Source organism: Cervus elaphus, chromosome 20 (genome assembly GCF_910594005.1).
Source record: "Cervus elaphus chromosome 20, mCerEla1.1, whole genome shotgun sequence".
NCBI lineage: Eukaryota > Metazoa > Chordata > Mammalia > Artiodactyla > Cervidae > Cervus > Cervus elaphus.
The window spans coordinates 129,793,295-129,810,484 of NC_057834.1; the positions used below are offsets into that span (position 1 = coordinate 129,793,295).

The 17,190-nt window shown below is 34.4% G+C and overlaps 1 protein-coding gene and 1 pseudogene across 5 annotated transcripts in view; one reads left to right on the forward strand and one right to left on the reverse strand.

Annotated features, from left to right (window-relative positions):
- Positions 1–17,190, reverse strand: part of AGO3 (argonaute RISC catalytic component 3) — a 128,505-nt gene that overhangs the window by 53,440 nt on the left and 57,875 nt on the right. Inside the window, exon 1 of one of the 5 annotated variants that reach the window (XM_043876990.1) lies at positions 13,728–13,808. The exons of the other annotated variants lie outside the window; for them this stretch is intronic. The gene's annotated coding sequence lies outside the window, so the exon portion shown is untranslated. Of the gene's footprint in view, positions 1–13,727; positions 13,809–17,190 lie in introns of those variants that run through there. 5 annotated transcript variants of the gene reach the window in all.
- LOC122678503 lies at positions 5,508–5,603 on the forward strand (annotated as a pseudogene).

A 17,190-nucleotide genomic window follows, 5' to 3' on the forward strand; every position in this document is an offset into this window, starting at 1 on the left:
TTTAAAAAAAGATACCACTTAAAAAAATAGATACTGCTTAACATTACAACAAAAAGTGTAAGATACTTAGGATGAAATCTAAACAAAATATGTAGAAGACTTACTGAAATAATAGGTGTCTTTACTACTATAGAAGATCTAAATATTAATAAATGGAGCAATATACCTTATTAGTATAAATTATTTATAAATTAATCTGTAAATTCAAAGAAATTTCAATCAAATACCAAAAAGATATAACCCTCTTGACCTCTGGAACTTAAGAAGCTGATACTAAAATTAACATGAAAGAGAAATGAAACCAGAACAGCTAAGAGAGTTTCTAAGAATAAGGTCTGCTCTAACATTCATCAAGATTTGTTATAATCCTATTCAATTCAAGAGACTGTGGGGACAAACACAGAGACCAGCAGAATATCCTTCAAAGTCTACCTTATACAGTATACAAAACAAATTCCTATTTAGAGAACTGAACATGAAAAGAAAAAGAGACATTTAAAGGAGAATATAGAACATCTTTATGATCTTGAAAGCAAGAAAGAATTTCTTAAGATATAAAAACTATTAAAAAAAAAAGGTACCATAAACAAAGCTAAAAAAAAAAAAAACCCAGGCAAATGGATATGTATAATACATACAACAAATGATTACTATCCAGAATACGTAATGAGTGCCTATAAATCAAGGTTAAAACAGTAACAGTGGCAAAAGAGACATGGCTAGGTATTTCACAGAAGAGAAAATCTAAATGTCAAAAAACAAATTTCACTAATTATTTTATTTGTAATAAAGGAAATACATATAAAAACTCTATTGAGCTATCACTTTATACCAATCAAAATGGGCCAAAAATGTTACAATGGATAATACAAGCTGACAATAAGCCAAAGGAAGAATGAAGAATGAAAAGTCTCATACAGTATGTAGGAATATAAACTGATATAGTCAGCAGCAAATGGTAATTTATAGTAAGTTTGAAGATGAGCATAATTTCCAGCTCAACAATTCCACTCTACTGGAATACATGCTCTACAAAAATCCCATATCTGTGAAAGGCAACATGAATAAGAATGCTTACTGTAGCACTGTTTATAATGATAGAAAGAATGGAAATGACCTAAATACCCATCAGTCAAATGGATAAATTTGTACAATCATATAAACAAAATAAATGAGCAGGTGCTGGAATTCAGGATAAATAAAATTGAGAAATAAAAAACTTTAGAGGAATTTGTACAAAATGAGATATTACCAACTACTTAGATTGCGAGTATCTAGATATGTACAATATACAACTTAGGCAAAAATCATTCTAATTTCATTAAGATTTTGTGATACTTTATAACTCACTTATTGATAATTGATAAAAAATAGTTTTACTGTTGGAAAGGTATCCTTTAAAAAAATTTTTTTTTAAATTTATTGGCTGCTCCAGGTTTTAGCTGTAACATGCAGGTTTTTTTTTTGTTGTTGTTACATCATGTGGGATGCAGCTCCATGACCAGGGATTGAGCCCATGCCCCTTCATTGGGAGCTTGGAGTCTTAGAAACTGGATCACCAGGGAAGTCCCTATCCTTATTTTTAAAATTAGGTTTATTTTCTTTTCATGGGTAGCAGCATTAGAATAATGAGAAAAAAATAAGCTTGGAAATGAAACATTTTAATTCTAGATCCAGACTTACTAATTTCCATTAATTCACATGGAAAATTAGCAAAACATCCGTTACTTACAGCATTAGCGTGAAGATTCAACGTTAAGGTACCTACTTGTGCCCAGAATATGGCAGAAATTCATCAGAGCTCTTTTTCTCATTTTTTGAATTGTCTACTCATGTCTTTTGCTCTCTGATTTACTGAGGTTTTAATTCTAGGCAAAATCATTCTGTCAATGTAAACTAACTCCTTGAAGAAGCTAAATGGGAGAATGTTCTATGAAGAAGTGACTAGGATTCTTTAGTTTGTACTTTACTGTGTCAAAACTGAAATTTTCTGTTAGGATGCAGCTAAAATACAGATGTGAAAAAATAATAAATATTTACCATATTTAAGGTAATAAGGACTACATGTTTCAAATTAGTCCAAGTCCAAATGAAGAGTATAAAATAAAGCAATAAATAATATTGGGTCCAGCTAAAAACATAACTACAATTATACTTTAACCTCCTGAGAGGTTATGTGCCTCAATTTTATACGTTTACTTTCATGGCTATGAAGGCATAAGAACAGAAATTAAGGTCCTTATTATATAATGCCTTTTTATGGTAATAGTGAGCAATTTAGATGCCATATTAGACATCTTTGCATGTCTATCATTAACTAGCAAAGTATTACTGACATAGTACTCAGGAGATATTGATAAATCAAAGGGTTAGGGGTCTTCTCTGTTTTAGTAAATAAAAAATATATTTACTAAAGTGTCACTAAACAATTATAAAGTGAATACAAATATTCACATAACCAATACTCAGATCAAGAATTAAATATTGTAATATTCTGGAAACCGCTTCCCTATCCCCTTCCCAACCTCAACTTACACTTCAACCCTTAAATCCTGGTTCTTATGGTAATCACTTTTTTTTCTTTTCAGAATTACAACATATGTACAGATCACTAAGGACAATTTATTTTTTCCAGTTCTTCAATTTTATCTAACTGGAGACATGAAGCATATAATCTTTATGAGACTTACTAAACATTGTTTCTAACTCGTTTGAACTAATTCTAAATATTTTCTTCATTTCCATTGCTCTGCCTAACACTCCACTGAAGAAATACACAGTTTATCCACTTTAATGTTGGTGGACAGTGGATAGAACTTCGTGCTTTCACTGCCAGGGGCCCAAGTTCAACCCCTGGCCAGGCAACTAAGATCCCACAAGGTGTCCTGTGGCAAAAACCAAGCAAACAAAAACCTGATTATTAATGTTGGTGGACTGTTTATGCTGGCACTTTCCTTTTGTTATTAGAATAATGTTATGAATATTCTTGTAGATGGCCTTTTTGATATACATACACATGTATATTTCTCTAATAGAAAAGGTGGTATCTCAGTAGAGTTGCTGACTCTAAAGAAAGCTGAGCGCTGAAGAATTGATGCTTTTGAACTGCGGTGTTAGAGAAGACTATTGAATCCCTCGGACTGCAAGGAGATCAAACCAAATCCTCAAGGAAACCAGTCCTGAATATTCATTGGAAGGACTGACGCTGAAGCTGAAGCTCCAATACTTTGGCCACCTGATGCGAAGAACTGACTCATCAGAAAAGACCCTGATGCTGGGAAAGATTGAAGGCAGGAGAAGAAGGAGACAACAGAGGATCAGATGGTTGGATGGCATCACCGCCTCAATGGACATGAGTTTGAGCAAGCTCCAGGAGTTGGTGATGGACAGGGAAGCCTGGCGTGCTGCAGTCCAAGGGGATCACAAAGAGTTGGACATGACTGAGTGACTGAACTGAACTGAACTAAGGATGTGTATCTCTAACTTCCCTGGATAATGCCAAAATCTTCCAAAGTGGTTTTAACAACTAACTCTTTCACAAGCAGAGTTTAAGAGTTTAATGTTAGCCTTTCTGGTGATGTGACACCTCATTTAAAAAAACTATTTGAGGTATAACTTACATACAATATAATGCATTTTAACTGTAGAGCTCGATGATTTTGACAAATGTATACCTCAATGCTCTTTGTTGTTGTTCAGTTGTTCAGTCGTGTCCAACTCTTTCCAACCCCATGGGTTGGAGCATGCCAGGACTCCCTGTTCTTAACCATCTCTTGGAGCTTGCTCAAACTCATGTCCATTGAGTCAGTGAGGCCACCCAACCAACTCGTCCTCTATGCTATTATCACTCCAATTAAGACAAAATATGTCATCACCCCAGGAAAGTACTTTCCTGCCCTCTTTAATCACCTTCCATCACATCTGCTGCAGGCAACCACTGATCTGATTCCTTTCATAATAAATTTGTTTCAGAATTTCACATAAATGGAATTATACTGTATACAACATTTTGTCTAGCTTTTTGGCACATCTTACTTGAGATTCACCCAGATCACTGTATAAGATTAGTTACTTTTTAAAAATTGCTGGATAGTATTTTCATGTAAATGAATCACAATTTGTTTCTCAGTTTACTTGTTGCTGGGCATTTGGGTTGTTCCCAGATCCTAGTTATTATGAACATGTACAAACCTTTGTATGGACCTATTTTTTCATTTCTCTTGGCAAGAAAATCTTTAAATTTTAAAAAATCTGCCAAAATATTTTTCAAAATGGTTGTACAGTTTTATACTCCTACTGTTTCTAATTGTTCCACATTCTTGCCAACACTTAGTATTGCTGGGTTTTTTACTTTAGCAAATCTAGCAAGTGTGAAGTGTTACCTCATTGTGGTTTTTATCTGCATGTTCCAGATGACTAATGATGTTTAGCATCTTCTCAGGTGCTTATTGACCATTCCCATTATCTTTTGTGCAGTATATATTTTTGACCACTGTTAAAAATAGTTTGAGTTATGCAAGTTTTTCATATATTCTAGACACAATCTTTTGTTCAGGATATATTATGCAAATATTTGAAACTTTTTCAAATTTCAGTAGCTTGCCTTTTCTTCTTAACAGTGTTCCTAAGAGATGGTTTCACTTAGATTAGATTTCCAACAAACAAAATCTTTGCTTACTCCAAGGGCATGAGTATCTTTCCTCTTAGAAGTTTCTCAGTTTTAATGTCTATTTTTTGTACAAATATCCAACTGTTCCAGTATCACTGAGAAGACTATTCTTTCCCCATTGAATTTTGGCTCCTCTGTCAAATATCAACCAACCACATAAGTGGTTATAGCTATTCCAATTACTTTTCAGCTTTTTGGCTAAGATCAAGTGTAGTATCTGTAGCCATTTCGTAACTTGATTTGTATGTCCATCTTTAACCTCAGTATCACAGTTTGGCTTACTGTAGCTTTACAGCATGTCTTGAAATCAGGGATTATAAATCCTCCAACTCTGTTCTTCTTCAAAATGGCTTTAGCTGTTCTAGGTTCTCTGCATTTTCAAATAAATCTTAAAATGAGCTTGTCAACTTATGTTTTTTTAAAAATTGAGATTTCTGGTGAGATTCTGGGATGGTGTTGAGTCTACAGATCAATTTGGGAATAATGAACATCGTAACAATTTGAGTCTTCTGTGCCAAGAACATGGTGTGCATGCATGCTAAGTCACTTCAGTCGTGTCCAACTCTTTGTGATCCCATGAACTGCAGGCTGCCAGGTTCCTCTGTTCATGGGATTTTTCAGGCAAGAACACTGGATGGGTTGCCATGCCCTTCTCCAGGGGATCTTCCTAAGCCAGGGATCGAACCTGAGTCTCCTGCATTGTAGGCAGATTCTTTATCATCTGAGCCTCCAGGGACATGGTATCTCTGTTTATCTTTCTTATTTTTCTTAGGAATGTCTTATAGGCTTTCAGTGTAGAGGGTCTGTGTACACATCTCTTTTAAAATCTATTCCTAGTGCTCACTTTGGTACTGCATGTACTAAAATTGGAATGATACAGAGATTAGCATGGCCCCTGTGCAAAGATGAAAAAAAAATCTATTCCTAAATATTTCAAAAATATTATTATGAATAGTACATGTGTTTTTCATTTTTCCAACTGCTGAATGCCAGTATTATTTATTATACGCTAGTATTATTATGCAACTAGTGTCTTGTGATCTGGCTAAGTGCATCTATTAGTTCTAGTATGGATTTTTTTGGGGGGTTATATTTCTTAGGATTTTTTTATGTAGACAATTATGTCTTTTGCAAACAGTGATAGTTGTTATTACTTCCTTTACAATACTACACCTTCATTTCTCTTGGACCACCAGCACAACGTTGGATAGAAGTAGTGAGAGTAAGTATCCTCTTATTCTTAATCTTGTGGCAAAGTCGTTCACCCTTTTTGACTTTGAGTATGATGATGCCTGCATGCTTTTCTAGATTCATTGGTCAGGTTGGAGAAATTTCCTTTTACTGCTAGTGTGTTATAAATTTTTATCACGATAACATTAAAATGTGTTAAATGATCCTTCTGTCTGTTGAGAAGATTACATTGTTTTAGTCAGGTGTCAGATTCAGAGGAACAGGAGCCTCAAAAAATTGAAATGCCTTTTTTCTTCTGTTTTCTGAAAGAATCTGTGTAAGATTGGTATCATTTTTTCTTAAATGTCAGATAAGTTTTAGCAACGAAATCAACTGGGACTGGAGTTTTCTTTGTTAGAAAGGATTATGAGTTCAATTTCCTTAACAGATACAAGGCTATTCCAGTTTTCTTTGAGCTAACTTTTTAATGTTGTTTCATTTATCAAATTAATTAGTATAAAACTGTTCCTAACATTCCCTTATCAACCTTTCAGTTCTCAAAAATCTTTAGTGATAAACCCTTCTTTAATTTTTGACACTAGTAATCTGTTTGGTTTTTCTTTTTTTTCTATTAGCCTTCCTAGGAGTTTAAAATTTTTATTAACTTTTTAAAAAGAATCAACTTTTGGTTTCATTCATTTTCTATACTGTTTGTTTTCTATTTAATTAACTTTTGCTCTGAGTTTTATTATTTCTTACTTTCTATTTACTTTGAGTTTAATTTTTTCTTCTAGTTGAAGATAGAAACTTCGTGTGGTAGTCTGCCTCCAACATGGTCCCTAATACAAGTCTTGCTTCATGGGATTTTGCACCTTTCTAAGTCTCTCCTACACTGAATATAACTGGTTTATGTAACTAATAAGACATTATAAAACTGGCAGAATATAGCTTTCAATACTAGGCCTTAATGTCATTACAGCTTCTGCCTTGCTCTCTCATGGACTGCTTGCTCCATAGAAGCCAGCCACAGTATCATGAGGACACTTAACCAACCCTGCCTGTTGAGAGGTCCAGGTGGCAAGAAACTAGGTCTCTAGCACAAACTTACTAATTGAGTTTTACAGATAATAAAACAAGACTTACTCATCCATTTAAACATTCAAGTATCTACTATATCAGGGGCCCCTTTGTGGGCTGGAATTTAAAGATAAACCAGACAAAGCCTCTCTATTCTAAGAATAGATTCTGGTCAAGCAACTCAGTTCATTCCTTCCCCAAACTCCACTAAAACTCTGGTAAGGAATTAAGGAGGACAAAAAAAGCATAAATCTAGAAGGAAGGGAGGATAGAAAATAGAAAATGTACCATTTTAGAAGATGAAAAACAAGTAGACAAGCTGTAACTGACAGAGCAGATAGAATTCTCAAAAGGTGTGAGAAATGGCAGTATCAGGTACCTCTGAAACTGGTAATCAAAGAATGGAGGTGGTGCAGAAAAATAAAGACAAAAGCTGTTTGAGAAGCAGGTAGAGTCCTAGATTCCTGGCTAGCTCCATTCACATTATGCAACAACTGCCTCATCTTTATCCCGGCATAATCTGTAAGTGTATTCTCTGGAAAAAGTAAAAGACTTATTGGAGGGATGATGTCAGGCACAGCTGAGGGCACAATTCCAAAACAAGGAATTAAGTGACCATAAATATTAATTCCTGAATGCAGACACTCTCCAAGCCAAAATCCCCAACTTGGCTTCCAGAATGCAGTTAACAAGACTATTACCCTTCAGGCAGGAGTCTGGAAGTCTCATCTCTGGGTAACTGACTAGCTAAGAGGAAAGACCTAACTAAGGATACTAACATTATAGGTTCCCTAGGATCAGCCCAATGAAACCACTCTATGATAAAGCTCAAAGTCAACTAGTCCCACTAATGAATTCAAAGCATCAAGTCAATGTTTTAGATTCCCACTGAATCATGAACAAATAATCAAGGACACTACATACTTGAAGGAAGCTTCTGAAATGGAGGACAGTGATAAAAACAAACAAAACAGAATTTGGAGGAAGCATAAGCATGTACAAGAAAAAGAAAACTCTAAAATAAATAATCTTCAGTGAGCATAGAGAAGATACTACCATATGTGAAACAAGAATAGTATGCTATTATAAAATAACATTCAAGAAATAAAAAAGAATGATTAAAAATTAAAAGCATAATAGCAAAAATGAAAAAGTGAAGAGGTTTAGAAGATAAAGGTAAGTAAATTTTCAAGAAAGTAAAGTAATATAAGGGAAATAAAACTTCACCAAAGCTATCTGAAAAGTGGAACATCACTTTTAAATTTATGAAGGAAAAAATTTTTCCAACATAGAAACCCAGCTAAACTTTCATTTAGGTTTGTTGATACATTTTCCAATGTGTAACGCATCAAAAATTTTTGCTTCTTCTGTACCCTTTTCTCATGAAACTTCTAAATATTAAAAAATGAGGAGTAGGGAGAGAAATGGATCCAGAGAATGATGTTTGATCTCAAGAGGACAGCTGTGCACCCAATATGAAGAACATACTCAATTAGCCTGAAGCAATGTGAATCAAGAAACAGATCTGTTGGAAACCGTCACTGAAATTCCTGCTGGAAAACACTCTTTTTCTCCTCTGAGGTTAGACTAAATAAGCCTGATATGGGTATCCTTACTTGCTCAGTTTGACCAGTGTTGATAAACCTGCTGCTTGCCTGTCTCACCCGAAAGAAAGGTTCTGCTTTGTTCTGCTTCTGGGGACTAATTTGAATACTATAAAAATCAAATTGTTGACTTTCACTTTCACTGAGGGATCTTACACCTGAACTTAAGGCAATCATATGAAGCAAGCGACACTAATATTGTGATTAATAAATTACTTATTGGAAATCTGTTTTCCTTGCAAGGAAGCATATTCAGTATGAATTTCTGACTCAAGCAGAATAAATTATAATTATCAAATTCTGCTTATATATTCTGACCATTTTCTTCTAGCAGCAAAACAGATAGTGAATATTCTATAGAAAGCTACATTTTATTGAAAAGCACAAGGAAGCAAATAAAGTATATAAAAATAAAAAAACATTTCTCAACTCAGATGTCCTGGGTCAGAGATCTGTCCTGTCAGGAAACTTGCTTCTTAAAGGATACAGGAAAAAGCTGTGAATATTAAGTGCATAAGCTTTGGATACAGAAAAGTTGACCTCTATCACTTAAATATAAATGATTGTGCCTCAAATATAAACTATTAGTTGTATTTAAATATACACTTAGTAGGTTACATTACATATATATACATATAATATAAAATACAAACTATGTGATCTTTAGAGGGAGAAAGTCACTTTAGAGAGAGAAAATTTAGAGACTGTGTCTCTAAACTTCAGTTGGGGGTATCACCTAACTCATACAACTGTGAAGTCCAGATGAGATACAGCTGTCTCTTGGCTCCTGCAGAAGATTGCTTCTGGAACTTCCTTTGTACATCAAAAAGCAGCGGATGCTCAAGTCCCTTATACAAAATGATGTATTACAGTCAGCCCTCAGAATCCATGGTACCCAGGTAACAAGGGTTGACTGTAATTAATGTAAAATGTTTAGCATTCTATCTGTGACAGGTATCTTCAGGGAGATACAACTAATAAATATCAGGTTCTTTTTTTTTTTTTTTTGGCTGTACTGTGACTTGTAGCCTCTTAGTTCCCTGACCAGAGATTGAAACCGTGCCCTTGGCAGTGAAAGCATGGAATCCTAACCACTGGACTGCCAGGGAACTGCCTATAGTTACTCTGGTACTCTTCGCAGCACTGTTTATAATAGCCAGGACATGGAAGCAACCTAGATGCCCATCAGCAGATGAATGGATAAGGAAGCTGTGGTACATATACACCATGGAATATTACTCAGCCGTTAAAAAGAATTCATTTGAACCAGTTCTAATGAGATGGATGAAACTGGAGCCCATTATACAGAGTGAAGTAAGCCAGAAAGATAAAGAACATTACAGCATACTAACACATATATATGGAATTTAGAAAGATGGTAACGACAACCCTATATGCAAAACAGAAAAAGAGACACAGAAGTACAGAACAGACTTTTGAACTCTGTGGGAGAAGGTGAGGGTGGGATGTTGCGAAAGAACAGCATGTATATTATCTATGGTGAAACAGATCACCAGCCCAGGTGGGATGCATGAGACAAGTGCTCGGGCCTGGTGCACTGGGAAGACCCAGAGGAATCGGGTGGAGAGGGAGGTGGGAGGGGGGATCGGGATGGGGAATACGTGTAAATCTATGGCTGACTCATATCAATGTATGACAAAACCCACTGAAATGTTGTGAAGTAATTAGCCTCCAACTAATAAAAAAAATAAAATAAAATAAAAGAATTAATAGAAAAAAAAAAAAAAGGAAAGCAAAATGCAAATTGCAACAGAGTCTGGCCTAACATAAAAAAGTATACTACATTTCACTGACTCTAAAAGCCCAATTATGGTAAGGTACAACAGTACTGTATTTGCCAAATTTTCCAATTAAATTGTGACAAACCATCCACTGCAAGACATCTCCCTATTTCAGAGATGATGAAATGTGAAAAAAATTTTTTTCTTTCTTAGATTGGTAAAATTCATTAAGTTTAGTTATACAGTTGAGAGTTAAGATACTACATACCATGAAAACAATCATTTTGAAGACAAGATGAAGTCACACAATTAGAATTAAATTGCTTGCTTTCTTAAAGTACTCTTCCATGTTTATCATCACCACACATTTTACCTAAGCTCCCATTTGTCACTTCCTCAGAGAAAAGTTCCTTCAACACTGAGACTAGAATGGATTCCTTTGTTGCACAGTCCCACTGTATTTATTACTTCTCCATAACACTCATCGTATATTGCTCAATACTAATCTTCTCCAGTTGACCTCAAGTTCAATAAAGACTATTTTGTTCAGTAAAATATACCAAGTGCAAAGGTTGCAAAATCATACAAATGAGAAAGGAAATATAAGCAAGTAAGGTGGTCAGTGCAATACTTTCCCTCATTTTTCACAGCACCAGTACATATTATTGACAGTTTAAAAATAAACACATTTAAAATTTTAGGCTTTATTTCATTTCATTAAGATAACAGAGAACTTTAAGAAAAATCCATGTTGATATATGTAGATTTGGTTCATTCATTTAACATATACAATAGTATATACCACAATATGACAATTCATGTACTCATTCCAATATTTGCTTATTCTATTATTCACAGGAATCAGGATGTTTCTAATTTTCTGCTACAGCAAAAAAACACCTCAGTATGCAAGATACCTCTATGGTATAAAGGCTTTAAGATATGTTCAATTTCATTTTCACTTCATCTTTTCTAGATATTGAAAACTGTTCTCCAAAGTTGTTGTATCAAATGATACTCCCATAAACAGTTCCTTATACTTTATCCTCACCAACATCTGTTAAATTTTTATAAATCTGATAGGTGTCAAACGGTACTGATCTCACTTGCATTTTCCTGACTAATAATGAATTTGAGAATGATTTTCATGGGTTTATTGACCATTTGTATTTCCTCTTTTGTGAATTAGCTTTTTTTTTTTTTTACTGATCTCCCTGTAAAGTTTTTGGTTATATATGCTGTAAATATTCTCTTAGCATTTTAACTTTGTTTATGATTCATCTGTAATGAGTAAGTTTTAAATTTTGATGCAGCCAAGCTTATCAATATTATCTTGAAAGAATTTTAAAGTTTTCTTTTTCAAATTTTAGATTATAATCTACCTAGAAATAAATCTGGAATATGATATGAGATGGGTTTAATTATTTTTTCTTATAGTTAACAACTGTATAAATACCATTTATTAAGTATTTTACTCTTTTCCTCAGTGATCCAAAATGCCAACTTAATATTAAATTATATTAATTTTTCACAGTCACTTATTTTTCCATATAAATCTTAATATTGACTTTTCAAGTTTCACTGTATGCCCTATTGGGATTTTACTTAAAATTCATTTACAGATTAATTTTTGGAGAACTGACACCTTATTAAACAGAGTCTTCTCAATAAGTCTTCTTAATATATTTCATTCATTCAGATTTTTGCTTATATCTTTAATACATTTTTTTACTTTAGAGATCTCTCAGAAATTTTTCATTTCTGTGTATCCCCTTTTCGACCCAAACTCCTGATGTCATCACATTTGCAAAAGCCCAGCTAAGACATCATTTACTTCTACAAATATTTTTCTAACTTTCCAGATTCAATTAGACACTCCTCCTCCATGTTCTTAGTTTTATTTATTCGTTCTTTGCTTTAGTATGACCAAGAGTTGTGTCAGGAACAGAGGTTATATATACTGGTGAATAAGGTGGACAGTCCCTAGCTTCATAGAGCTTTCATTCTAATAGGAGACAAAGAATAATAAACACATTCAAGGTGACACATGGTATTACTGGGGAAGTATACTGTGCTATAAGAATACTTGAGAGAAATATGTAACTCTTGGGGGATGGTTGGATGCAGGGGAGATGGCTGGATGGGGGGGAGAAGGTGTCAATTACTGCTTTTCAAGGAAGTAACATGTGGACTGAAACCTGTAAGAAGAACAGAAGTTAGCAAACAACAATAGTGACTAAATATCATAGTACTGACATCCCTGTCTTGCTCTAGATTTTATTGGAAGAGCTCCACTGCTTAACTGTGAAATCATCTACTCTCTGAATATGTTTCCTCCCTTGACACCATTTCTTGGCTCTCACACTGCCTACAATAATCATTAATTGCTCTCTGGTTCTTCTTTCTTCCTTAAATGCTAGTATTCTCCATGGCTCTATCCTTTTCATTTCTTTTTTCAATCTAAATACTATCCAAAGGAAATTTTCCATTTTCAGAATTTCAAATATGGATTTATGTACTAAGGACTCCCAAAACTTTTACCTTTACCTCACTCCACTACAGATATTCACATCTGCATTTCCAACTACATACTATATGACTCTATATGTTCCACAGAATCCTCAAGCTTTAGACATATTAACATTTGATCTTTTTATACATGATATAAACTGCCAACTAACCAATGAAAGCAGATCTCCCTCCCATTTTCAGAATCATCATTCATAATGGTATGAATGAGTCACTATTCTGAATGTATGTTGGTGAGTATGCTCTTCTTGAAAGCCAGTTTATAAAATAAATGCAGTTACTAAAGGTTTGGGAATATGAAGGTTGTTTCAAAGACTGAATAATCACAGAATTTATTATTATTATTATATTTTTAATCCTAGAATTTTGTAGGCCATGTATGAGTTTATTTTTTAAATTTTTAATATGTTAATATGGCTAGGCTGCTAGTTGTCATTCAATCAAACACAAATCTAGGTATTGCGGTAAAGGTATTTTACAGATATAATTAAATTCCATGATCAGTTGACTTTAAGTAAAGGAGATTATCCTGGATAATGAGGATGGATCTCATTGAGTCAGTTGAAAGGACTTAAAAATGGAGCTGAGGTGTCCCTAAGAGAGAAAAGAAATTCCACTTACGGACAGCAGCTTCAGCCACACCCCTTTGTTCTAGCCTGCCCTTCCTGATAGCTACCCGAAGGACTTCAGACTTGACTAGGTGCCCCTGCAACTGTGTAAACCCAATCTCTCTATATATATTTTCTTATGTCCAAAAATCAACTCCTTCAAAAACCTAGTTAACCTTCTGGTCTATTCATTTCCAATCAGTTCCATGTACCAGTAACTACACCCAAACTTTTTTTCTGGACATGGTTTTTAAACCTATTTTTTCAACTTAATCTTGTAATATGTTCCTTCCTCTCCATCCCACATTAGACCATCACCATCTCTTACCTGAACTAGTGATTGAAAAAGCCTCCTAACTGGCTTCTCAGATTAGTTTTTTTCTCCTCTATCTATTCTCCACACTGCTGCCAGAGGTCTCTTTCTGGAAAACAAATATGATCATGTCACTATCCTTCTTTAAAATTTTTGAAGTCTTCCTATGTACAGGATAGAGGTAAATTTATTTTCTATTTCATTAATTTTTTAAACTCTTATTTCCTTCTATTTTTCTTTGCATTTAATTATGTTATTTTTCTAACTTATTAATATGAATATATAGGTCATTGATGCTTTTCTCCCTTTCTAATAGGCATTTAAGGTTTTAAATTCTAAGAATTGCTTTAGCTAATCATACCAATTCTGGTATGTACTATTTTCATTACCCTTCAGTTTAAAATATTTAAAATTTTCTTCGACCAATGAGTTACTTAGAAATTTTTGTAATATCCAAAGCAGAACTTTGTAAGTTCCAATGGGAAAATAGCAGCAGTTTATTTCCAGAATTTCCCACTTTCCCCCTAGAACTCATTATAGAGCAATAAAGATAATCTGAAAAGAAAGAGAGAAAAGAAAAGAGAAGAAACCCTGTATCTTCAATGAACCTAGGAGACAATTAAAACCTGAAAGTGCCAAATTGTAAGTAAATATGGCTCCAAATACTTGGGACTAGTACTAGTAGAACCTCTGCAAGGGAGAAAATCTTGAAAGATGAAAGAAAGTCTAGTGGGGCAACAGCAGCAAATTTTTAATCCAGAAAGAAAGGGTCTTATCCTAAGTGGGAATTGCAATGTTTAGTACTAAAACTCAATGGGGGAATCTCAGAAGGAAGTAGAGAAAGGAGTGTAGAAAGTGTCCTGAGAGTCAACTGAGGGTGAAACAGAAGTGACGGGTCTCAGATAGGACTACCCTTTTAAAACCAAGGCATGCATTTTCCCTCTGTAATTTCAAACTTGAAGAAAAGTTAAATGAATAGTACAATGAACTACCATATACCCTTCGCAGATTCTCTAACTGTTAACATTTCAGCTTTAAAAGGCAAGAGCTGAATTCCTTGGTAGCAGAAACTCCTTAAACATACATTATTGAGAGGCAAAGGAGATGTGACTTTATTCTGAAGAAAGAATCCATCAGAACATAAGAGAATAGAGGTCTTGAGCAGAGAAACCTGGAAAACAACCTTGCTTCTAATGTCCTGTCCCACATCCTTCTCCCACTCCAGTCTCTTCTAATAGGTGGTTTGAGAAAACTTATCTCATTCAAATACGAGTAACAAAAGTGGCAAATATCCATACAAAAATACCATTTAAAAAATGTAAAAAAGCAGCACAACATCCCTGACAAAGAAAACTCAACAGAATATACCACCACAAAATAGATAGAACTATAACACTACTTCTCAATATGAATTCAAAATTTCTTAATGCAGCTATGAAGAAAGATCTCAGAGCACAAATTTAAGAACTCAGGGAAATGCAAATCAAAACCACAATGAGGTACCATTACACACCAGTCAGGATGGCTGCTATCCAAAAGTCTACAAGCAATAAATGCTGGAGAGGGTGTGGAGAAAAGGGAACCCTCTTACACTGTTGGTGGGAATGCAAACTAGTACAGCCGCTATGGAGAACAGTGTGGAGATTTCTTAAAAAACTGGAAATAGAACTGCCATATGACCCAGCAATCCCACTTCTGGGCATACACACTGAGGAAACCAGATCTGAAAGAGACACGTGCACCCCAATGTTCATCGCAGCACTGTTTATAATAGCCAGGACATGGAAGCAACCTAGATGCCCATCAGCAGATGAATGGATAAGGAAGCTGTGGTACATATACACCATGGAATATTACTCAGCCGTTAAAAAGAATTCATTTGAACCAGTTCTAATGAGATGGATGAAACTGGAGCCCATTATACAGAGTGAAGTAAGCCAGAAAGATAAAGAACATTACAGCATACTAACACATATATATGGAATTTAGAAAGATGGTAACGACAACCCTATATGCAAAACAGAAAAAGAGACACAGAAGTACAGAACAGACTTTTGAACTCTGTGGGAGAAGATGAGGGTGGGATGTTGCGAAAGAACAGCATGTATATTATCTATGGTGAAACAGGTCACCAGCCCAGGTGGGATGCATGAGACAAGTGCTCGGGCCTGGTGCACTGGGAAGACCCAGAGGAATCGGGTGGAGAGGGAGGTGGGAGGGGGGGATCGGGATGGGGAATACGTGTAAATCTATTGCTGGTTCGTGTCAATGTATGACAAAACCCACTGAAAAAATAAATAAATAAATAAATTTAAAAAAAAAAAAAAAGAACTAGTGAAATAGCAGTAAAACTGAAGGAAACTAGAAAGAGGAGATTTATACAAATAAAGGTAAAATTTTGTTAAAAAAAAAATTTAAGAACTCAGGGAAAGACAAACAGGTAAGAGTAGAAAATGAAATAAGCACTGCAGAACTCATGAAAGAAATGGAAGAAAAAGACTTTTTAAATTAAAAAAATGAACACAAAACTACAATGAGCAAGTGGTAAAAATTATACCATAAAAGAAACAGTAAAGAACAAGCAGGATAGAATTTTTTTTAAAGAAAATAAAATGACAGATAAAAAAAAAATGATAAAAGAGTTGAAACTACATCCTCAAAGGGGATCCCATGTTTTAATTAAAACTGACTCAAAATAGTCAACATTGAGACAAAAATCTAGCAAAATAATTGTAAAAAATATTTTCAGCAACCAGACAAAAAAAGAAGGTACTTATAAGGGACAAGAAAATCAGCTGACATCATAATTCTCTACTGAAAATTCAGTGTCAGAAGACAGTGGGAAAATATCTATAAGAAACTCAAGAAAGTATGATTCAGATAAACCATATTAAAAAAAGAATGTATATACATTTATATCTGAGTAACTATGCTGTGCAGTAGAGACTGGCACAATTTAATATCAACTATACTTCAATTAAAAAAACAGAATTAAAAAAGAAGTGTGATTCAATCATTTTATGTCTAACCAAGCAGTCCCCTTTAGGAATAAGGCTATAGACAAATGGTTTCAATATGCAAAAACTCAGTTCTTACTCATATGAGCCCTTCCTGAAGTAACTTGAGGACAAACTGCAACCAAGAGAGGAGAGGAAAAATTTCAGCAAAAGGACTTGCAATTCACACTAATATACATAACTGTAGATTCAAGATGAAAACAGATGGACATACAGGTGACAGAATGGAATGTAACTGTACATGCCCAAAACCATGGGAATAACAGTACACACAAATACATGAAAAACAGAACAATCATAAAAAGCAGAACAAACTCACTGATTGCGCACTTTACAGCAACAGAGTCAAAGCTGAGAGTCAAGTAGTAAAAATTTAAGTAAAATCATAATGAACAATAAAATAATGCTATATTGGCTAAAACTAGTTAATAAAGGAGAGGAAGGGAAGGAAGAGAATAAAG